This window comes from Myotis lucifugus, unplaced genomic scaffold (genome assembly GCF_000147115.1).
Source record: "Myotis lucifugus unplaced genomic scaffold, Myoluc2.0 scaffold_166, whole genome shotgun sequence".
NCBI lineage: Eukaryota > Metazoa > Chordata > Mammalia > Chiroptera > Vespertilionidae > Myotis > Myotis lucifugus.
In genome coordinates, this window is record NW_005871214.1 from 341,059 (window position 1) to 351,177 (window position 10,119).

The window sequence follows — 10,119 nt, forward strand, 5'->3', positions numbered from 1 at the left end:
TGTTTCTTTTCTTAACCTAAAATTCATAACACTGTGTCAACTGACTGCCCATCATGAGGTCTTCAGCTGTCAAAAGTTGGGGAAACACTAGGCTAGGCTGGTCATGTATATAGCCTTTGAAAAAAAAAATTTGGATTCTATTTAAGGGACATGGGAAGCCACTGGAACATAGGGAACAACGACAAGCTTTTGTTAGGTTTTTTTTTTTTTTTTAATCCTCACCTAAGGATATGTTTTTATTGATTTTAGAGAGAGAGGATGAGAGAGAGATGTGTGAGAGAAACATTAATGTCTTGGTTCTCATACACACCCTGACTAGGGATCAAACCAGTAACTTAGGTATGTGATCTGACTGGGAATCGAACCCGCAATGTTTTGATATACGGGACAAAGCTTCAACCAACTGAGCCACTGGCCAGGGCCTTTTGTTAGTGTTTTTAATAAAGATTCTCTAGTTGTTGTATTAAGGAGAGAGGTACAAATGTGGAATTAGGGAAATCGATCAAAGGTTGGTTTGTCTACTTGAGAGATGATGGTTATTTGGACTGCAGTGGTGGGAAGGTAGACAGTAATATTTAACAGTTATTGAGTACATACTATAAGAATCCCATGAAATAGATACCATTACTGGTCCTTATTTTATAGACAAGGAAACTGAGGCACAATGAGGCAAAGTAACTTACCCAAGGTCACACGGCTATGAGATAAATATTGAAATCCAAGTAATCTGATTCCATAAATCACGACTTTAGTCACTAAACTTACTTGCCTCTCCTAGATGGAGATGAGAAAGGTAGATAAAGATATATTAGAGATAGGAACAAGAGGACTTGATATCTGATTGGCTATGAGAGGCGAGGAAGGTGGATAATGCAAAGATGACTCCTGGAATCGACTAGAAGGATTCGGTATTAATTGAAACAGAGGAAGACTGGAGGACATGCAGATTTGGAGGGGAGTTTGACATGTACAGGATGATGCCTGTGAGACATCCAAGTGAAGACATATAGTAGGTCTTGGCCCATGTGGAATTCAGCTCAGGAGAGTTCTGGGCTAGAGATATCCATCTGGGAACTGGCAGTTTACTGGAAATTACACTTGAGCTTTGAGTTGGCCCACAAGTAGTGCAGTATTTGCTATAAAATGGGGCCCAGTAATATGCTGAAGGAATGGATTTGTAGGGGAGCCATGGAGCTTTGGATTTGTAGTACACTGTATCTATATATATAAAAGCCTAAGCGACCATTCAACCGTTCAACTGTTGACTATTTGACCGTTCGACGCTGGACCATTTGACCGGTAGGTATGATGCACACTGACCATCAGGGGGCAGACGCTCAATGCACAGGCATGGAAACATGGAACAGACTGATGAATCTCAGAGGGAAGGGGGAAGGGGAAAGGGGGAGGGTAGGAAGAGATTAATCAAAGATCTTATATACATCCTAGAGGCCCGGTGCATGTCCACTGGTGGGGTCTCTCAGCCTAGCCTGTGGGGATCGAGACTAATCTGTGCACTAGGCCTCCGACATCCCCTGAGAGGTCCCGAATTGCGAGAGGGTGCTGGCCAGGCTGAGAGACCCCACCGGTGCTTGAATCTGTGCACCGGGCCTCTAGTATTATAATATGGATGTTAGGTGCTTAATAATGTGCACTCAAAATAGTCTCCTCAGAAATTTCCAATGAAACAACTGTGAAAGAAAAGCATTTAAAAAATATCCATTTCAAACATGGGCATTACTACTTAAAATGTTTAATGAATAGCTTTAATGATCTGTATTTTTATTTTGCTAAGACATAAACATCTTTTTTTTTAAAGTTATAGACCTCACCAACATTATTAATCAAGATGGTATTGAAAATAATATTTCTTTTATATTATAAAGTATTAATAACCTCATGTTTTAAAAGAGTTATACTGCCCTAACCGGTTTGGCTCAGTGGATAGAGCGTCAGCCTGCAGACTGAAAGGTCCCAGGTTCGATTCCGGTCAAGGGCATGTACCTTGGTTTTGGGCACATCCCCAGTGGGGGGTGTGCAGGAGGCAGCTGATCAATGTTTCTCTCTCATCAATGTTTCTAACTCTCTATCCTTCCCCCTTCCTCTCTGTAAAAAAATCAATAAAATACATTAAAAAAAGATTTATACTTAAGCATTTTTAAGTTTATTAAATTTAAAGAAGAGTTATAAAAATAGTACAAAGAACTATAAATTCTTTATCCAGATTCACCAATTAGTAACATTTTGTCACATTTGCTTTATTATTCCTTCTCTCCTTATATATACACTAGAGGCCTGGTGCATGAAATTTGTGCATGGGAGGGGGGTCACAGAGCCTGCACCCTCTCGTAATCTGGGACTGCTGGCTCCTAACCGCTTGCCTGCCTGCCTGCTTGACCACCCCTAACCACTCTGCCTGCCTGCCTCACTGCCCCTAACCACTCGCCTGCCTGCCTGATCACCCCTAACCACTCGCCTGCCTGCCTGATCACCCCTAACCACTTGCCTGCCTGCCTGATTTCCCTAACCACTCTGCCTGCCTGCCTGCCTGGTCACCCCTAACTGCTTACCTGCCTGCCTGATTGCCCCTAACTGCTTGCTTGCCTGATCACCCCTAACCGCCTCTGCCTTGGCCCCTGCCACCCGGCTCTGTCTGGAATGATGTCCAGAAGGTCATTTGGCTGTCCGGTCTAATTGGCATATTATGCTTTTTTTTATTATAGGTAGCATTTTCTGAACCTGTGTTGCAGACATTATATATTCTTACTTCTAAATACTTAAGCATGTCTTTCCTAAGGATGAGCTCATTTATCAAATTCAGGAAATATAACATCTTGATAATTTGCAGCCCATATTCAGTTTTCTCAATAGCTGTAATTGAAAAATCACCTTAAAACCAACAATTTCTTCAGAGCAATTTCCTCTTCAATAGAGGATCCAACCTAAGAACCTGCTTTTCATCTAGTTATCATGTATTTTTAAACCTTTTTTAATTTGGACAGTTTCTCAGCCTTTATTTGTCTTTCAAGATGTAACTTTTGAAGAATATAGACCAATGTTTTGTGGAATGCTCCTCGCTTTAGGTTTATGTGATGTTTCCTTGGGGTCAGGTTCAGGTTATGCGTTTTGGGTGGCACTATTGGAATAGTGAGGTGTGTTCTTAGTGGATCATGTCAGGAGGCGAAGATGCCAGCTTACCTAACTACTGATGATTTTAACTCTGGTCACTTGGTTAAAGTGGTATTTTCCAGATCTCCCTCATAATAAAGTTATAATTTGTTCCTTTATAATACTAAATTATCTAAAAGAGTTAAATTTTGAAGTAAAACTTTCCCCCTAAAAGCTATATCTATAACTCGAGATCTGGTTTGTTAATTGCCAGATCTCTAGGAGGAAGATGCATTAGCATCCAGATTATTTAACATACATTTCCATTGCCTTATTTCCGCACCCTCCCACCCCCCGCTTTACGTGGATTTTAATATTCTCAATACCCTAACATTGGGTATTGGCTTTTTTCCTTGTCTCCCCCTCCCCCCTTTTTTAAAAAGAATATTTTATTGATTTTTAGAGAGAGAGGAAGGGAGAAGAGAGAAACATCAATGTGAGAGCATAACATCGATCAGCTGTCTCTTGCACACTCCCTACCAGGGATGGAGCCTGAAACCCGGCATGTACCTTGACCTGGAATCAAACCAGCAACCTTTTCTGGTACATGGGTCGACGCCAACCAACTGAGCCACACTGGTCAAGGCTTCCTTGTCTCTTATTCCCTACACTTAGCAATCTTAGAATGCTAAACAGACCTTAAAACATCAAGAACCTACTCATATAAATATGAAGAAATATACAACTGAGCTTATTTTCATTTTATTCTTGAATTAAGTGGTTATTCTCTCAGGCCTGTTAGCATCAATTTTAACACAAATTCTGCAGCAACCATTAAAAACATGAGAAAACAACATATTTGTGTAAAGCTTTATGCATATTTTATCCATTCTTATTTTATAAACTTCAGTGAGTCATCCATTATGAATTTTGGCAGACTAGTGTGAAATAGTACAGTTCTGTGTTTTTTCATTTGATAACATTGGGACACATTTTGCCTTGTTACACATCTGTTCATAGCTTGCAATAAGTTTACCAAAATTCTTGCTGTATAAGGGCAGCTCTAAATGAGATTTCAGAGAGAATTCCTTTCAAGCATAAATATTTAAATAAAGCATTTGTGCTTAATTCTCTTTCATAAAAATTGGCTTCCTAGTCCTGTGTTTCCAGTTATTTGACCCTCAAATGAACTCCACTGGGTCAAAAACAATAAGGGAAAATTTGTTCCATTTAATCACATTTATCTTCATGATTGATCCCCAAATACAATAGAATGAAAGAACCACATAATAGAAAGTATGTTTTATCTCTTAACTAGTATACCAAATTTGCTAAAAATCAATTGCCTTATTTACTTTTAAGAAATTAAAAATATTGACTAGCCAAGTTGAAACAGGAACCTCACCTCATTTGGTCAAGAATTAAAATTGGAAGTATACATTGCTAATCTGAGCAACTAATCCTAGTCCAACAGTAGGTTGGATGCTTTGAATGCTCTTAGAATCCTTTTCAACTAAAGTCACAATTGCATGAAATATTTTTTTCATAGCCTTGAACACATTCTATCTTATAATAAGTTATAAGAAATTTCCTTGCACAACATTATTTTAGACTGTCTTATAGTATTCAACTGCAGCAAGATACTTTTCCTGTAGGGGATTATTGAAAGACCCTAATAATTTTATAATGTTCCTATCATTTCCCCTTTATGAAAAGAATATCAATTAATTCCAAATTGACCTCAAGCATTATTTAAAACTAAGGCAGAGAGGGTATATTAGTTAGATGAAGACTAAGATATCATAACAAAAAAACTGAATAACAATGTGACTTTAAAAGCACAGAAGTGTATTTTTCTCGTGTTGTAGTCTAGTGAGTCTAGGCTGGTGGGCAGGTCGGGTCCACATACTGATTCAGGGCACCATATTCCTTTTTGTTTGTTTGTTTGTTTCTGCGCTATTATCTAGGATATTGTCTATATTTGCTTGGGTGAAGGTAGGTTTGGGGCACATCCATGTTCCAGTCCTTTATGAAGAGAAGAGAGCATGAGGAAGTATATTTCCAATGACTTTAAGGTTCAGATCAAGAAATGGCACACCTTTATCCTGCTCACATTCTTTTGTCAATGGTCACTCAATGTAAGGGAGGCTGGGAAATGTAGTCTAGCCGGGCAGTTGTGTACCCAGTGAAAATTGTATTACTGTGAAAGAAGGGGTGGACATCTAGCTCCACAGAGGGGACGGATAACTTGCCTAAGGTCACACAGCTAGTGAGTGGAAGAGTAAGTGGGATTTAAACCCAGGTTCTTTAAATATTGGGTTTAAATATTGTTTCAGTTTTTATCGTTGTATAACAATGATCCAAAAAGGTAGTTATTTTTCATGATTCTGTGGGTTGGCTAGGTGGTTGTTCTATTACTCAGGTGGCTACATTCAGCTGGAGGGATTGGTTCAAGACTGGGCTCCACTGGAGTTGCAAGTGCGGTGCCTTGATGTTCTTCTTTTGGCTTCTTGGCTAGCTTGGGCTTCCTTACAGCACTGTGTTGTTAAGGAAGCATTCCAACCAGGAATGTCTAGGAGCATGGAAAGAGGCACTGTAAGTTCCCTGAAAGCCTGGCATTGGAGCCACACATCTTCACTTCTTCTGCGTCCTTGTAATAGATTCAAGTCCGAGGGCCAATGCAGATTTAAGGGGAGGCTCCTGAGCTTTATGAGTGGAAAACTCAGACTGCAACAGGTATACGGGATGGAGCTACTGCTGTGACCATCTTTCTAAACAATTTATAACGAATACTAGGCAGTTCCACTTCTCAAAACCGAGGACTGTAGGAAAATTATAGCCCAGGAGATCCTCTGATTCAGGTCTGAAATTCATATAAGAGATAGGATCTATGGTCTTCCCTTTTTCATTCTGCCCTAAGGGGAGGTCATGACAGAAAGTGCAGAAGATTAGATTAAGAGGCTGAAAAAGAATGTCTGGTTTTGAATGGGTGATGCACACCACTGGCTTCCTGTGGCATTCTGTTACATTTTGGGGTGTGTTCAAGGAACGAGGCGGCTTAATGAGTCGATATGTCTTAGAGGGCACTCGAGGGTGGGAATAACTTCATCTGGGGTATGACCAGGAGATGTTCCCTAAATAAAAATACCTGGATCTTAGGGCTAGGATGCCTCTGGATTCAGAGGCAGAGTCTGTAAGAAGCAGAGAACCTCTCCAGAGCAAAGTAGAGGGGCCAGAGTTGTTTCAAGTAGGAGTCAGGGATCTGGAAGGCAGTCAACAGTGGGAAGTAAAGTTCATTGGGGACACTGGGTAAGGGGATCATTTGGGGTTGGGAGCATGGAAGAGGGGGAGATTGAGAAGAGCTGAGACCTCAGATGGGAATCTGAGATAAGTTACTCCTGAAATTTTTAAGGGTAGTGAGTACGTCCCGTTTATCCTTAGAGGCAAATGAGTGTTAAGCATTAGGTAGATACTCATAGATGTTTATTTTAGTAAAGTAACTTTATACTGAAGAAGTGAGAAAATTCCTAACTAATAAAGTCTAGTAGTAGTGGGTGCTAACAAAAAGGCCAGGAGGCTAGTTGGTAGTGAATGGTCAGAATTTGTGATTTTGAAAATCAGGAGGTGCTCAGAAGAGCCATGGTACCTCTCTGCTATGGTCTCTTATCTGATGGGAAATACACCCTCTATGTGCTCATTCATGGGTTCTTGTAGGACTCTCAGGAAAAACCAAATTAATGACATAGTGGGGCATTTTAAAGAGGTTTTACTAAATTGTATAGCTAAATTCCCAAATCTTGAAGGTGGACTATCCCAGTTGTATTGAATTACTGATTTTCAACAACTAGTTCCATATTTTTAAGTCTCTTTCGATATGGTGTGCATCAATTCCGTAGTTCTTTTTTGTCCTTAGTTTTACATGCACTATCAAATCTAACTTTTAAATCCCCCCCCCTTTTTTTGTCACTGTGGTTTATCAGTTTAGGCAAAGTAAAATTCCTGTAGATTTTAGTGAGCAGCATTGCTAGCAGCTGTTAGTTGGCTCTTATTTATACTGTCTAGTGTTTAAGATTTGTTGATTATATTAAAAGGTTCTGTATGGTTGAACCAAATTTGGACAAATATACCAAAGAACAGTGATGTAGCCCTTGAGTTTTTGTATAAATTGTCCTTGGGGTTTCTATATTGCAGGGGTATAGATGAGAATCAGGCTAGAAAAACCTTCTTCTTCTGGTCATGATATAGAAGAATAGGAAAGATATTTGCTCCTATGGTAACAATGACAACTAAAAACCCAGATTAAATTAAAATTATTCTTGTATGTAGGATAAATTATGAGGAGTGAACACAGGGAGCCTTAAAGAACTTCCTGGGAAAAAGTAAAAACAAAATAAATATTGTATATTCAGTCATTATATTATATTCAGTGATATATTATATTAAATGTACTATTATATTTAATGACATAATGCAGATATATTATTAAATATCTGTATGTTTATCAGTAAACCCTACTTGTAATAAATCTGTGTTCTAATTTAAAAAAAATTTTTTTGTTAATCCTCACCTGAGGATATTTTTCCATTAATTTTTAGAGAGAGTGGAAGGAAGGGGGAGAGACAGAGAGAAACATCAATGTGAGGGAGACACATCAGTTGGTTGCCTCCCGTATGGGCCCCGACCAGGGCCAGGGATCAAGCTTGTAACCAAGGTACATGCCTTTGATTGGAATTGAACCCAGGACCCTTCAGTTCATAGGCTGATGCTCTATCCACTGAGCCAACCTGCTAGGTCAACCCTGCCTTTTTATTGCTTAGTAACCTATGTTGTAGTGGAGCAATTAGAAAGCCACAGATAAAACCACAATAATAATAAAAATGAAGCCCTGTGGTTATCTTATCTTAATACCAAATTCTGGACATAATCATGTATATTAATCAACCATGTTGTAGTGTTCTAAAAATGGGTATCACTACTCTATTTCCATGTCACTTAGTACTACATATATCACGCTAGTATATATTACTTTAAAGGTTACACAGTGAACTGCTACACAAATATAATAATTCAATCCTGAGTCTTGAATAATTAGATTGTTTTCTACTCATCATTATAAATAAGTACACATCTTTGTGTTCATTCCTAATTATTTTTAGGATAGATTTTTGGAGCTTAAGTTCCTTTTGATATATATTCATTAATCTTCCCATTGTCTGCACCAGTATAATGAACTGTTGCACTGTAACTTTTTCCTTTATAAAAATTACCTGGAAAAAATGATGGTCTTTTCTATTGTTTTGTAGGCACATTTTGAACCGGGAAATGTGATGTTTTGGATTTTAGAAAATCTAATCCAAGACAAAAGCATTGTTTGAAAAAAAAGAAGAAAGGTTATGCTCCAGTGGAAAAGTCATTGCTCAGGTTGACCATCATGCTTCCTTCTTCCTGTTGACTGGGTTTTACTGGAATCATTACATGGTGTATTATGAGGGGAAAGAATGAGAAGGAGATAGTGGATAGTGGCTAATAGGATGAAGGGAATGCATGGAGACAGACTCTAGGAACAGGGCAAGGCAAATTGAATGAGTCTGCCGTGGTAGGAAGAATAATGGCCTCAAAGACGCCCACATCCTAATCTCCTGAACTTGCGAATATGTTACCAGTACACGTGGTAAAAGGGACTTTTCAGATATGATTAAAGTATGGCTCTTGAAATAGGGACGTGACCCTGGGTTATCTGGGTGGGCCCAGTGTAATCACAAAGGGCTTTATGCGTGAAAGCAGAAAACAGGAGAATGGGATTCAGAGAAGGAGACAACAGAAGTGGAGGTCAGAGCCATGCCATTGGTGGCTGGAGGGGCAGCCTCTAGAAAAGGCAGGTAACCGAGTCTCCCCAAGAGCCTCCGGAAGGAACACAGACCTGCCGACTTCTTGATTTTAGCCAGGGAGATCTAATTTGGGCTTCTTACTTCCAGAACTTTGAGACAATACATTTGCTTTGTTTTAAGCCACCAAGATTGTGGTAATTAATTATAGCTGAAGTAGGAAAGTAGGACAGATGCCAAATTGAGTGGGGGGAGGGCATTAGGAAGTTATGTGATTTGGAAGAATGTAAGATGTTAGCAAAATGAGTTTGATGTTTGAATGGAGAGATAGTGATGAAGAAGGTAAAGTATGTGTGAAATGGCAGGGAGGGGGTAGAGCAAAAGAGAAGGTTGACTTCAAGATGCGGTTATGACCTCATTTTTTCAGCTCTATGTGATTTTCCTTCAGAGCACTGCTTGAAGGTAAATATATGTTTATGTGTTATTTATTTAATCTCGTCTTTCCCTCTAGATTGCAAACTCTATGAGGGAAGAGGATGTTTTGATCATCATAATCCCCTGAGCAGAGCTGAAATAGATAATAAACAACAGTAAAGACTGGAGTGAATGAGTGAATTGGGAGAAGAAACCAGTGGGTAAATAAGAAAGAACAGAAAAATCTATAAGCAGGGAATACTAAAGTATGTCCCTAACATACTTAAATGTGATACTTGTCAGATAAGTTGGGCTAACATGCAGCAAAAGGTTGTGTCCACCTGTCCATCCATTTGTCCATCCATCCAGCCAGTTCAGTGGTTAGGAACACAGTCATTGAGGCAAGGGTTCAGCCAGTTACTGTGTGGCCGGGGCACGTTATTTAAATCTTATTTTTGACTTGTGAAAGAGGGACACTGATAGCGTTGTTGTAAGAATTAGATATAAAGCAATTAGAATAATTCCTGACACATAATCATTGATAAATATTATCCATTATTATTTTAGTTGAATCAGCTACATTTTGCTGTAGAAAGAAGACCAGGCCCACCACTTTATCCCTGAGTGACTGTGGCAAGATTTCACTGTTCTGGTTAGGGGAAGGGATTGTTCTAAACCAGGGGTTCTCAGTCTTTAATGTGCATGTGAACAACCCAAAGGTCTTTTGAAAATGCATATTCTGGAGTGAGATTCTGCATTTCTGAGAGGCTCC

The 10,119-nt window shown here is 39.2% G+C and overlaps 1 long non-coding RNA gene across 1 annotated transcript in view; it reads left to right on the forward strand.

The window, feature by feature from the left end:
* LOC111827446 overlaps positions 1–9,829 on the forward strand; it is a 17,274-nt gene extending 7,445 nt beyond the window's left edge. The window contains exons 2-3 of the long non-coding RNA XR_002831027.1: positions 8,412–8,529; positions 9,445–9,829. This is a non-coding gene — a long non-coding RNA (uncharacterized LOC111827446). The remainder of the gene's footprint in view (positions 1–8,411; positions 8,530–9,444) is intronic.
* The last annotated feature ends 290 nt before the right edge of the window (positions 9,830–10,119 follow it).